Source organism: Cinclus cinclus, chromosome 1, assembly GCF_963662255.1.
Source record: "Cinclus cinclus chromosome 1, bCinCin1.1, whole genome shotgun sequence".
Lineage (NCBI taxonomy): Eukaryota > Metazoa > Chordata > Aves > Passeriformes > Cinclidae > Cinclus > Cinclus cinclus.
The window spans coordinates 59,391,262-59,405,896 of record NC_085046.1 but is presented as its reverse complement, the minus strand read 5'-3'; the positions used below and the strand labels follow the sequence as shown (position 1 = coordinate 59,405,896).

The window sequence follows — 14,635 nt, the reverse complement described above, 5'->3', positions numbered from 1 at the left end:
TGCTTTTGATAAACATAGTTTTGAACCACAGACCATATTTTCCGTGATCCAGAGGGGACTAAGGTAGTTTTTCCATTTGCAGGGGCAGAACTCTGCTAACAAGGAGCCAAACCTTTTTGTCACCTTCTCCCTTCTTGCCTTTTCTCTCTAACTAGGAATCTGTGTGCAACACTGGTGTGTGAAAGAAGCAAAATACTTTGGTTTGTACCCTTGCAAGAAAAGCATAAGGAGCAAATGGTTAATCAGCACCTTGACTTTTGATTCCTTCTTCATGAATAAGCACCTTTACCCTTCGGAGACAACATCACAAATGTAGATAAAAGATGTGTGAGAGTTCTCTCTGGCTCATTTACTGGTGCCAAACGCAGGTCTCAGAAGACAGCCTGTAAGGACCATATTTTCAAACAAAGCAGATAGATCCACAAAATGTGCCAAAAACCAGGGCAGGATTTGGGCATAGAAAGAAGGCACAGACTAGGTAATATCTGCCTGAATTCTTGAATGTGAGTGACAGAAGTAGTTGAAATATTGGCAATGGTCCATCAGTTACATGGACTGAATCTTATTGGCTTTGCTTAACCTACAGAATTCAAGGAAGGGTGTCTTGGCTACATATCTGAGAAGGGTGGAAGGGTGTAACCTTGTGCTCTATGGAGTTATGTACAGCATAAAATTGAATTATGATAACATAAGCCATAAGAACAAACAATTCTAGCAAAATACTTAATGTCTTCAGGATGGCAGGACTGCAACTGCAACAAGATGGGTACAGTCCACAGTGGCTTGTGAATGTTACAGGAGCTTCATCTAGAACAAGATCTTTTTAAAATCTTTCCTCATAAAATGAGTATGTAGTTCTAAACTATTTCATTCACAAGGAAAGTTTAAGAATAATATAAGCAAATGTCTGCAGTACACTGAAACTCTAAAAAACAGTACAAAATTCAGCACTGAAAAGTTCTTTCCTGCCTCCTGGGACCCAGACACTGGAGAGCCACTGATTGCCAGATCTGTGCAGCAACATGATGAGACTGGCACTTCGGGGTTACATCTCTTTTCTGAACTGCATTAAAAAGATCAAGGGGGTTATTTTGGTCTTTTAGAGCAATTATTATTTTTGTCATGGGGCTTTACAAGATCAAGATTAACACTTAGAGGGAATATATCTGTGTGTTCATTATTACCATTATAACAAAAAAAGTTCCTGAAATATGCAGTTGAAAAACCCCTTTTTTGATTATTTGTAGCATTTTTTGCATTCCTTTGGAAAAAAAAAACTATTAGAAAAATTAAAACTTAGTTTACAAAAGATGTTTGCACATCATGAAAGAAATCTGCTTCAAGCATCCTTAATCATTTTGTTAGTGAAACGGAGAAGCCATATTCTTTGAGCAAATGAAATGCAGGAAGTGATGGTTTCTCAGAGCAGCCTAAATTTGTAATAAGAGCAATATTGTCTTCAGTTTCTTAAATCATCAAGGAAGACCTCAGCACTGTCCTGAAATAGACAAGAATGCAATATGATTGGATTCTTTCTACTTTTTGCCCTTTATTTACTACAAAATCATCAGTTTATAGGAACCTGTTGTTAAGAGCTGAGATTAATGAAAGGCTAGAATCCTCATGTCCTCTCTCTCTTCTTGAGAGGGTGCAGCCCTGCAGGGTTTCAACCTACAGATGGGTCCCTTTTGCCCTGAATACAGAGCACCCTTGCTCCAGAGTGTGGTTTCAAGACTCCATATCTTTTGGCCAAACACTAATATAGCATTTCTAGTCCTGTGGCTGACTGGACAAGACAAATCCATACAAATATAAACATATGCGTTTATCTCTTAACTATTTGTTGAGAGAAGGAACTATGGATAATTTTCCCTATTTGCTACTTCTTCAGTGCAGTACAGAATGGGCATTACCTATGCCAATGTGCTCCATGAATCTGAGGCAAGAAAGAAACGAAAATACCATAATCACCCCTTTGGAAATGCAAGATTTAGACAGAATAATTACTGAAGCTGGAATTTAGCCAGAATGCTGAGTCTGAACACATTTTCTGTTCCAAATGCTACTGTGGATCCTTTCCTGACTGCATGTGGCCAGAACCTGATTTTTTGCATGTGTTACAGCAAGCTGCCATCTCCTTTCATCCTTGTCCCAAATTAAGAATGACATATTACATCCAAATCATAGACCTGCATTATCAACAGCTCATAGAACAGTCTTCAACATAATCAGTGTAAGTAATTTACCAGATAAAAGAATGTTAATAGCAAGTACAGTATAATTTATGTGGACACAAATTGTACCTATCTTTCAGAAGAAGAAAGGCACTGCTGCGTACAAAGAGTGGATCAAGAGCAAGGTCAAGTGTAAGCACTTCTGTTTAACATGCAAAGCCTGAAAACAGCAGGAAGAGCTTTCAAAGACAGATGGAAATTATACCAAATAAAGTTATTATAAATAATTGCTGTTTTTACGCTCCTAGTGGGTTTGATATGAGAGGCAGTTATAAATGGAAGACCTATTCTTTAGAAGGCATTTGATGAAGACCTCATTTCATCAAAAGGGTTGAAAGTTTACAACTTGTAATACTAGGGGGAAATGGTCATTTTAGTTAGCTAAGTTTCTTAGCTAGTGTGTGTAGATATATATGACACACTGGTAGAGGAGATTTTGTTCACAGTTCTTGCATCGCAGTTATACATGTCTTTTAAGCAAACACAAGTGAACTTTTGCCCTTGGATTTATGAAGTGTCTTTTCTTTCTGAAATTACCAGTGTCCAAAATGTACTAGGACTGGACTAGACTGTGAAAATTAAGTATTTTCTTGATGTGTACCAAGGCTTAGGATTTGTTAGCTGCACAAAAGATCACATTTTGCCTACTTTTTTCTCTCCCCTTTATAACTCTATTTCATAAGATTAAAGGAAAATATTCAGAAATGTCATGCTGTATCTTCATAGTATCTAACAACAAAGCTTTTCCTTCTCAGGGAACCAGCTCTTTGCATCATGAGGTATTTCCCAAATCTATTTCTTCAGCAAGGGAAGAAACCTCAGGCTCTTTGCTCTTGTGGTAGAACATGGACTTTCTGAAGAGCAGGAGAAAATGGCACTTAACTAACTGGTTTTCAGAAGGTTCCTAAGTTGAGACGCAGTTTGTAATTTATATGATATGAGGAATTGTTATTAAGAATTGAAATTGCATGCTGTATTGCATGTAGACCACCTCAGAAATGTACTATTTACCATTCTGAAAATCTTCACATTCAGGGATCTGCTACACAATTCGGTGGGTGGGGGCAGATTTCTGTCTTATGAAGGTCCCTAATTTTCAGCAAGGTAAATAAACCTGGAATAAGCTGGCAGACAGATGACTTTTTGTAAAAGGTGCTGGACTAGGACTGAGGCAAAAGCGAATTTTTCACTGGAATTCCCACAGACTTTTTTAGTTCATTACTGTTCAGTTCTGGTCCTAAGTCTTTATGCTGTGAAAAAATTCCAGCTCCACCCCCAAATTTACTTGGGAAAAGTCGTGAATAAATGAGACCAGATGTGCCACACTGATAGTACCTATGTCAGCACATATCAGCACATTTGCTTCTGGGTATATACTAATTTTCACCCCATTTTCTTTGCATTCTCAAGTCAGTCCCGTGCCCAAAGTCCTATGTCTCAGGCTTATGCCTTGGGAGTTTTTCACAGCTGATAACATAATTCATCTGGTCAATTCTCCTAAGTCTATCCAGACTTTTAGTCATGTTCTGACCAACAGTGAGGGCAAAATGATTTTAACTGGTAGGTGAACAATAAGAGATGTCAGCACTCTGCAGCATTTCTGGTCCCAAAAACAATGTTGGTGATACAGCGAGGCTTTAGCTGATGCCTCTTTCTTGAAGCACACGCCACGGCATGTAACAAAGACAAACTTTCCAAACTTCATAGACAGAACAGGAATCTCAGTCACAGTACAGCTGACATATGGATATACATGCACACGTATACAGACACTCACATCTGTGCTGAACAAAGGTAAATGAATGAAAGTCATATATCCACAAAGTCCCCTTGTAGCTAGGTCATGGTACAAGCCCTGCTTTTCACTGCCCTCAGCTGTGTTCTTGCATGAGCTCACTGCTAAAAACCTTTTATGCTGTATCCACTGTAAGGAAGCAAAGAAGACAGCAGAAAGGCTCCTTGCTGTAAAGACACAAGAAGCTGAGGAGGGTGACTGAGGAGAAATTGAATCTCAAATACTTGCATGCACCCCATTCACCTCACAGTTAATGACACAATGACTCTCTGAAGCCTAAGGCTACAGGCCCGTTCTGAACTACAACTTCTATGTACCACTGCATCCACATAGTTCAAGTTCCAGAAAGGGTACAAGGATACATTTCTCCTCTATCAGTGGTGCTCCCATCTCAGCAAAGTCTTCAATAAGAATCTTGTAATGAAATCCGCTTTTTCTACTGTTAGAGACTATGTTGTACAGTACTAGTACAAAGCGATATGGAGCGTAAAACATTAATTTCTGTTTTCCAGAAGAAACATATTTGACCTTAAAATAAAGTTATATTTATTTTCTTGAGAACGTCATATAAAATTTGCAGGGTACCCTCTCTCTTATTTTTTTTTTTTAATACCGATCAACTTGCCTCTTTCCAGAAAGCAAACTGGATGCAACTTGGGACTACACATGCATCCTAGAAGATCAATATTTAATAGTAATGTGTATAATAATCCATAAATTTCATAGAGAAAAAGGAATAGGCTTATGATCTTAGCACAACAGTATGACTCAGACCTAATCCCAAATGAATCCGCTTGTGGGCAAGTAATTTCAATCTGTATTGTCATACTGAACCAGAGGTCTGCTAAATTATTTTCAAGCACCTCTCTTATGGCTTGCATTCTGATCACTCAGATCTTTCCTTGTTTCAAATGAAAAAAAGAAAGCCATAAAAAAAATCAAGAGGATAGGAAAACAAGATAATAAAAACCATATAATCCCTCCCAAAAAGTCCATTTTCAGCATCAAGATAAAATACCCTGTCTTGTGACATTAGTAGAATTCACTGAAGAGAGTGTGTCTTTTTTTCTTTTTTTAAACAGGAAACTTATGGGAGAAGAACAATTCCATGAGATTCACACTTTTCTGAAGAGCTTCTTCCTTGACTCTTACCCTGCTTTCCTCTTGCCAACAATCTTATGGCTCAAAGCTGCTATGCACGTCTCTCTCCCATCTCTCCCTCCCTCTTCCCTTTTTTTTTTAGCCTTCAAAAAAGCATTAATTAAATTTCCCTGAAGTCTGCACAAGACATAGGCTCCTTTAGATTCCTTTCACAAAAAATTTATTTGGGGGTTAGAAGAATCTTTCTTTTTTTACCAGAAGACTGAAAAATGGCAAGCCACAGCTGATTGTCCGAGCATCCTTACAGTTGTAGGTACAACCTGTAAAATAAATTAATGCTGTTCATTCCCTTTACTATTTGTTTCAGTCTTGTTTTGTCTGTTGGGTTGTTGCACCTTGCACCTGTAATTTTTATTATATAATTATTTCCACTAACATCATGGACTGTGACTCCACACCTCTGTAATCCAAGAAATTAAATCCTGGCAACTTCAATCTAAGTATATTTCAGATTTCAGGTATTATTTTTAAACAATGGACTAAAAGTGGATATAGTCACACTCAGTTTTGGTGAATAACCTATTTATTCTGCTACATGTGATGCCTAGAAAGGCTGACCTGGAACAGAGACTAGAGAGAGTTAAATGGAAAAATAGGTATTTATTGAAAGGCCTTAAAAGGATACACCTTGGGCAGTGCAAGAGCCCAGTCAGGGCTACACCCAGAATGTATCCAAGATGTATCTGAGTCACAAGTTTTCACAATTTTAGAAGTTTTAGTTCATCTACATCTTGGGGTCAAATGTCCAACCACAGCTTCAGGTCATGAAGATTCAACCCCCTGGCTTGCCCCCTTCCCTTCGCTGCTGTTTATGCTTTTTGGGTACAGGTTGTCTTTGATTCTCTGGCTGGGAAGGGATTGTTTGTCTAACTACCCTGTAAAGAGAACACCTAATATGAAGTTTCAGAGTTACACATCAAGCAGCAGAGAAAAAAGCTAAAACCCAAAGCATCATCTGAAGTACATATTTCTTGACAGTTTTAAGCCTCTTGCAACAGTATTATTTACTTTCAAAAACAACTGTGTTTGGCTACCAGATCATCCAGATTTAGGTAAGTTAGGATCAGATAAGGATATTGGAAGTTGCAGGTAACTAATATTTGTAGACTGATTGGTCTTTATCCTAGTACTTAGGAGACAAAATTGATTTTCTTTATCTGGTATTATTGAAGGCAACCCTGGTTTCAGCTTGCTTTGTGGAAGGAAGCTGAACCCTCTTAGTTCTGAAAAGCAGCGATGAATTTTTTTTTTCCGTTAATGGGAAGTTCCCCAAGGAATGGGAGAAAATGTTAGCAAATTATAGAAATAGACAAAATCCACTGGAATTATTTGATTATTATGATGGGATATTATAATGGGAAACAATGTCTCACTGACAAATAATGAGTTGAGTTGGAACAGACTGCTGCTCACTGCAATACTGGGGAAGAAGGCAGAGGAAGGACATGGTGGGGCCACACCTCAAATCCTATGTCCAGTTCTGGACCTCTCACTGCAAGAAGGACCTTGAAGCACTGGAGTATGTCCAGAGAAGGGAAACAGAACTGGGGGAAGGGTCTGGAACATGTCCTGTGAGGAGTGGTTGAAGGAGCTGGGGCTGTTTAGCCTGGAGAAAAGGAGGCTCAAGGGAGATCTTATCACTCCCTACAACTGCCTGGAAGGAGGGTGCAGTGAAGTGGAGATCAGCTTCTTCTGCTGTGTCTCAAGTGAAAGGACAAGAGGAAATTGCCCTCAGTTGTGCCAGGGGAGGCTCAGATTAGGTATAAGAAAAAAGTTTTAACGGAAAATGTGATTAGGTTCTAGAATAAGCTGTCCAGGGAGGTGGTGGAGTCATTGTCTCTGGAAATGTTCAAGGGCTGTCTGGATGTGGCACCTGGGGATATGATTTAGGGGTGACTATAGTGGTGTTGGGCTGACAGTCAGACTAGATGATCTTGAAAGTCTCTTCTAACCTTGATGACTCTATGATTCTGTGAAAATAATGTTTCCTATATGGATAGGAGATACAAGAAAAATCTGTAAGGATCAAACCGCTGCTTGGAGTGAAATCAGTATACAAAGAGAAGATGTTTAGGTTTTAGCAGAAACCAGATCTAACTGGCTGAAATATCTGAGGAAAAACAGGTTTCAGAAACAGGTCTGAGGCTTTTTTTTTTTTTTTTTTTTTTTTTTTTTTTTTTTTTTTTTTGACTATTTAGCCTGAGCTGATGGCTGGGACTGACATAGAGAGATATCAGAGAAAGAGATTTCAAGTAATTTCAGACTTTTGAAGGATATGCTGTACAAGACAATAAGTATTTTGTCACTTAGCATCTGGGAATTTGTTCTTCATCTACTCCTGTTTAGCTGCCAGAACAAAGACTCCCTAACCCCACGTGAAGCTTTTGGTCACTATTGTATCAGAAACTGCAAAAGGAAAACAGATCCAAGCAAGCCTGATACCAGCAATCACAACTGGATAGTTGAGTTTACACTTGGGCCTTGTTTGTCCTTCCATGACCTTTTCAGAAGCTCTGAAACAACACAAAATTTGTAATTAATCCATGGGTGTATTTTCTTTCAGTTTCAAGAAGTACTTAAAACAGCTGTATTTATTTACTTGAAATATCAACAGCATGGAATTTGAAGAAATAAACCTACTGAGAACCCTCAAAAAGAAAAAAAGGGTCCTTTGAAAGTGCTGGTGAGCTTTGCTCTTAATTTTGCACAACAGATCATGGGAATATTTTATTGCATATTCTCTCATTTTAAGAGAAGATCAGAAATGGGTAATCCACCTCAAGGGTTTCAAGACCATCGGGCTTTTTATTCTCCTATTAGAAACACTAATTTCCATAAAATAAGAGCATGAGAAAGAGTACATCAGAAGCTAACTTAGAAAGTAAAAGGCATGGGATTTTGAAATGTACATTGAAGCAATTTTTGAGTTAGAGGTTAATTTAACCTGAAAAGACACTATAAAAAATTACTGAATGGTTGTCAGTCGAGGGTCTTTTTGAAAATGCAGTAAAATAATGAACATTTTATTACAATTTTCTCATTTTGTTTATTCACAATCAACACAATATCTTAAGTGAAAGCATCACTGACATTTGTAGCAGAAGTCAGCAAAGTTTATCTTTGTTTCTGAACCAATTTTATTTAAGTTCTCTAGGATTTGCACATTTTCTGCCTCAAGTGTTGCCAGCCAAATGAGAGAAAATGCCCTTTCAGCCAGACATGTTACTGTCTAGAAGATGTATCTCTAGTAAAATCCAAAATACAGAATATACCTTATTTTTTGTTTATGTAATTGGAGAAGATATTACTTGCATTTTATTCTGAATGACTGACTTGGTGGAATACAGGTGAGGGTGACACAGGACTGGAGTGAAGGCAACACTGAGGGACACAGTTTGGTAAGGATGGACTACAAAAGGAGGAACAGAAATCTGGCAGTCCATAAATCCTGCAGGACTGCAGAGAGTTGACATTTACCAAAGAGAAGACCTTGAAAGGAGGTCTGAAAAAATGTAACAGCTGGGAGTGCAATTAATTGACACACACTGAATGTTGTGAATATTAAAATGTGTAGAAATGGAATTTTCTTTTAGCTATGTAGACAATAATAATTTAATATGTAAGCAGCATTTTTGTCAGCATTTTTATAGTATAGTAATGTTTTAAATGATTATTTCTATTTCTTTTGCTGGTTTTAAACTCGTTTATTTTGGTGTATAACGGAATTGCATGAGGCTTCATTGTCTGAAGTGATCTTTTAAAACAAGGATCCTTTCAGATAAAACAGTGTCTCTACTTTTGTTCTTTCCCAGAGCAAGATAACATTTTCTTACATCCTACTGATGTAGATAGAAGATATAAAGGCACTGCTATTACAATTATTAAAACTGATAACTGCAGCTGGCTTAGTTCCCTCTGTTTCGTATTTGTTTTCTCCCTTTCTCTGACAGTGTAAGAATTTATTTGGTGTAGTTTTCCTTGCTGCCCTCAGCTCTTCCTATTAAAAAAAACCATATTCTTTCTGTGTTGCTGTGCTTAGGTCTTGCCAATTATTTTTTTTTTTTTAAGCCTCCAGCTGTTTTGGACCAATTTACAATCTGATGAAAATTTGAAGACAGATACCAAGCTGGTTCACCACTGATGAAAAAAGTTACACAACTACAATAGAAATATAAGGAGGTTTGAAGAATTACAAGGTTTGAAGGATAAGGCAAGAAAATACCGAGTATATAAGCAATGTAAATTTTGTACCATATAACATTACATGAAGCTTACTGGAACTTTTTCTTCTGTTTTATATTCAATGATTTTAGTATCATTTCCACAGATTTACTCCAGTATACATGATTTTATAATTTGGCTTTGAGAAGGATAGCAAAGAATAAATTAGGAAAGCAAAGAATGAATCAAACTGCCTTTTATTTCCCCTGTTACCCCCACCCAGACAGGATACAGAATCAGGATTAGGAGGGAGGGAGCACTTAACCTTGAACATTTACAGCAGAAGTAGAATGGTAATAAAAGTATAAATTATTATTAAATGTCCTCTAGGGATATCAGGCAGAACTCATTACAGATAGGTTCTGCACCTGTAGCAGATACATGCAACAAATGCAAAACAGTTTCCATGCCAGCTCATTCCTAGTCAAACCAAGAGTTCACAAGATCCATAAATCATAGGTTCTGGATCTCTGTCACTTGTTAGAAATGCAAAAATTACGCAAAAATGAAGCACAGAAAGTTTATTTCAGAGTGGTGCTATATTTATTTATTTTCACAAATATATGCTATCATGATATTTAAGCTACAAACGTTACTTAGCCAAGTATTGAAATGAATATTATAATATTAATATTGAAGTGAATTCCTGAAATGCAAAGTTTTTTTCGTAAAGAAAAATAACTCTTGCCTGAAATGCCTGAATACCAAAGTCTGGATCAAAAGCAAGTTTATTCTGTGACCTTTCACTAAATAGGAAAGGAAATACTATTTTCAAAATGCAGGGACATTTTCTCAAGGCATCTTGAAAAGTCAACACATATTATACATCAAACTGTCAATTCTGCACGATGAAAACTTTTATATAAACGTTTAGAATTTTCTTTAAAAAGCAAAAGACAGGATCACATCATAGTCTAGAGGCAGAACTGAATGATAATACATGCTACACAATCAAAGATACTGCACTTAAGAAATTTCACCATTTTATGAAAATAGTGATGAAAAAAGGCAATTAGAGTGATCAAGAAGGTGAAATCATTACAGATTTCCAGCAGCTGTCATAACTGTAAGCTTTAAACATATATTTGAAGTAATCAAAACAGCATGTATTTAAAATTATTTTGTCACTCTCTTTGCCACTGGTATACTAAAAACCCATTTTCCTCTTAGAAGGCTTTCTGGTTGAAATCTTCCCTGTACACAGGTAATAGAGAAGTATTTCTTTCTTAAAACCTTAAAGTAGTCATAAATAAAATAATGCTTAATAGACTATATGAGACTCAGTAAGAAATTGAGATGGTAAAGGCATTTATGGTTCATAATGATTGTCACACGCTGGAGACTTTACAAATCTGACAATAATAAACCTTTCCTTATACATCCCCAGTCACATATTTGTCTGTACATATGGAATTTACAAACACATACACATAACTGACTAACATTAGAGAGAGTTACAGGCCAAACAACCTGTTAAATAACCAGAAATATAACCAAATAACCAGAACAAAAGTTCTGCACAGACAAGATTAATCTAAGGCTACTAACTTGTGAATGAGGTGCTTTCTGTTCAGTCCAAAAATTGGTCTGCCATGGGCTTGAATCAATTAATAAACTGGAAGCAATAGTTTTCATTCTCTTGGCCTCAGTGATCTGCAGTAACTTCTTTAGCCACATGAGGATTCTGAATATATAGTTATTAACATTAATGTTCAAAATTTTGAAGCTGAGATGGGCAGAATTTCAGTAACAACAGCTATGAAAGCATCTAGGATCGGCATAATTGTTACCCTGAAAGTTTTCAGGCCTGTGTTTGCTTATTCCAATGCATAAGTTACAGCCATCACAGCAGAGCAGGCAGGAGACAGGCAGCACCACACACACACACGCACACACACCCCATAAACTGCCATGCAATGGATGCAACAGCAATGTAGCCTTGAGCAGTCACCCACCCACACCTTGGGCACTATTACTAACTGTGTAGCCAGCACCTGCAAGAGGGAAGTGACCCTTCCCCTCTGTCTGGTATTTGTAGGACCTTATCTGGGTTACCATGTTCAGTTTTGGTTTTCTCATTACAGAAGCTCGTCATTCAGAAGTGAGCTATGAAAAGCTGACCAAGATGGCCAGGAGGCTGGAGAACATGCTGTATAAGGAGAGGGTGAGAGCTCAGCCTGCACAGCTTAGAGTAGAAAAAGTTAAGAAGAAACTTTGTGGGTGAATAAATCTACTACTACTGCTACTTCTTGGCATGATACCAAGTAGATGGAACCCAGACTTTTCTCAGAGATGGATGGTTTTGGCTGATCCTGTGTTTCCCAGGTTGGAACACTACAAATTTGGAGTGCTTATTAGCAATTTGATTATCACAAGATAAACACTGCAACAGGTAGCCCAGAGAAGTTATGGAAACACTGTGCTGTCCTTGGAGGTGTTCAATACTCCACTGCACGTGACCCTGAACAACCCAATATTAAACACAATGTCTTGGAGCAGGTGCTTGGTCTAGACATCTTTTTCAATATAAATTACAATTCTGTAATTCTACTGGTGATCTGATTCTGATTCTAGTACCATGAAAATTATAAGGATTAACAGAATTAAAAAGCTAAATAAATATCTTTCCCCTCTGTGGCATTTCTACATGTGACCCTTTGAATACCCAGCAAAGTCCTGTTACATTCCTAGCACAGTTATTTTCCCCCTCTATTCCCATACAAGCCTCATGCTTTCTGTGTAACTATTGTTCCTGTCTCCTGGTCCAACTTCAAGAGTTCTGTATCTGTCAGAAATCAGAATCCAGATAAGAAGCTTAAAGTCAAAATTCTGCTCAGAAATTTGCATTTGGAAAGCACTGCCAGTGCTCCATAACCTTCACTCCAGCAGATAGGATCATCCTTCATTGTAAGCTGTGTGTTGTGGTGCCTCCATAATGACCATCCTCCCTTGGTCGAAGGTACACCTCAAGGTACAGAAACACCTCAGCCCAAAGTGCCTGGGTTATAGGAGCAGACTTCATTTAGCAACAGGCATTGAGGAAAGAAAAAGAAAACCATTTTGTTTCTCCTATTGTGGAAAGTCTTCTGTATTTGTAATGGTGTTAGGCCTTTTACTCCCCCACAGCATCTTATTTCAGGGGAATATTGACAGATGACATCCCACAGTAGGTCTATGAACACATCTATCTTCCAAACCAGCTTTTGCTCGTGCTGATTTGTGTATCAGCCCTGTGAAGATGCACAGACTGGTTCATTACCCTTTACACACAGAATGTCCAATTCCACGTGGCAATACCTGTCTCTGTTTAATGGCAGGAAACCATCACTGGTAGGTGTGGTACCTCAGAAGCCGAATAATTACGGAATCACAGAACGGGCCAGGGAGTCAGGGACCTCAGGGGGTTATTCGGTCCAACCTCGCTGTTCAAGCAGGGTCACCCATGGCACAGCACTACGCCCGGACGGCTCCGGAGCGTCTCCACCAAGGGAAACTCCACAGCCTTTCTGGGCAATCACACAGGAAAAAAGTTCCTCCTCATGTTCAGGTGGAACTTCCTGCGCCTCAGCTCCTGCCCGCTGCCTCATGCACAGCCCGGAGCAGAGCCCGGAGCAGAGCCCGGCGCGCCGGGGCCGACCCCCGCACACAGCGTTCCCGCAGCCCCGGGCTCCCCCAGCCCCTCGCGTGTCTCCCGCTTCCCGCCCGCCCCGTGTTTACCCCGAGGCCCCGCCCCCTTCACGTCACCGGCGTGGCCGTGACGTCAGGAGGGCCCGGGCGGCGCCCGGCGGGCGGTGGCGGGGGGGGCGCCCCCAAGATGGCGGACCAGATCCCGCTGCGCCCGGTGCCGCGCAGCGCCCAGCGCAGGGCGGCCTATTACAGCAGCGCCGCCGCGGCGCAGCGGCACAGCAGGTACGGGTAGGGCCGGCGCGGTCGCGGCGGCCCCTCTCCTTCCCCTCTCCTTCCCCTGTCCCTAGCCGCGGGCGGGGCGGCGTGCGCCCCTCGCCCAGCCCCGCTGCCCTGCGGCGCTCCTGGACCGCCCGCTCCGTGGGGAGGGCGGGAAGGGGCGGCGGCCCCGCCGGGGATGGCGAGGGGGGTGTCGGCAGTCGCCGGCTCCCGTAGGCCTCCGCGGCGGTGGCCGGTTTTCCTGGGCCGCTGTTGCCGTGTCCCGGCGGCGGGGCCGGGGCGAGGGCCGGGGCCGGGCCGGGCTGCGGTGGCGGCGGGAGGATGCACAGGGCACTCTCGGCCTGGCTGCTCCCGGCAGCGGCCCCGCGGGTGCGGCCTTCGCTCGGCCGGCCCCGCCGCCCGCAACTCCACGCAACTCGGGTCCCTTGCCAGGAGTTCACTTAGGGCGCGATGCCCGCGGCGGGGGGCTTGTTTGGGCATCCTTAGTAAATATGTTGCGGGCTGGTTGTTGGGTGCTAGCACAAACACCGTTCCTGATTGTGGGAATTAACTTCAAATTTCCTAAAAGATTCACTACTGGGCTTAAGCAATTTGGAGAAGACGGTTTGAAGGTCTGCCATGAAATTTCTTCCAGGCAAAAATTGAACGTTGCTTTGCTTTCCATTATGGTATCTCCATTGGATAGCACTGTTAGAGTGGATGATGTGATTATACTTACTTGTTATAGGTTTCTTTCCTCTTTTGGTTCTTGTAGAACCTTGATTGTGGATAGAAGGACTGGAGGGAAGAGTTGCAGGATCTGAAGTAAATGGACTTGCTAAGAACAGAATAGCTGGTGCTCTTGTTCTAGTTCAAATACAGTGATAAATCTGTTTCATAAAGAATTAAATGTATTTACTTCTTCGTCTGGATGGTATAACTGACAAAAAGATACTTTAAAGATGTGCAGAATAGGTTAGACTTACATTATGTTGTCTCAATTCTTAAACTAGACAAAGGGGTTTTTTTATGAATGATCGCACGTTTGTATGACAGTCTGCCACAGTATTAGCCTTCCCCATCTCACTAATACTTGAATGTCTGACAATTTGTAGTAGGTTTGTTCTTGATCTTGAGGTAGGGCAGTGTCATCATCATTAACCCTGATCCTTAGAGAATTTGATCAGAGAATGCTCTCACTGAAATTTGTTTCTCAGTAGGTCTAGTGCTTGAGAATAAAGAGGAGGATTGATAGGCAAAAACTTAGTCCAGACTATCAAAGGTGCTACAAGTTCTGTTGTAGGTTAACCTGGAGTGTTCTGGTGAATTGAAAAATGTTGTA

The 14,635-nt window shown here is 40.4% G+C and overlaps 1 protein-coding gene across 4 annotated transcripts in view; it reads left to right on the top strand.

The window, feature by feature from the left end:
- Positions 1-13,251: 13,251 nt before the first annotated feature.
- Positions 13,252-14,635, top strand: part of ATP9B (ATPase phospholipid transporting 9B (putative)) — a 151,601-nt gene continuing 150,217 nt past the window's right edge. For all 4 annotated transcript variants that reach the window (XM_062514181.1, XM_062513456.1, XM_062512636.1 and 1 more), the window contains exon 1: positions 13,252-13,320. The gene's annotated coding sequence lies outside the window, so the exon portion shown is untranslated. The remainder of the gene's footprint in view (positions 13,321-14,635) is intronic.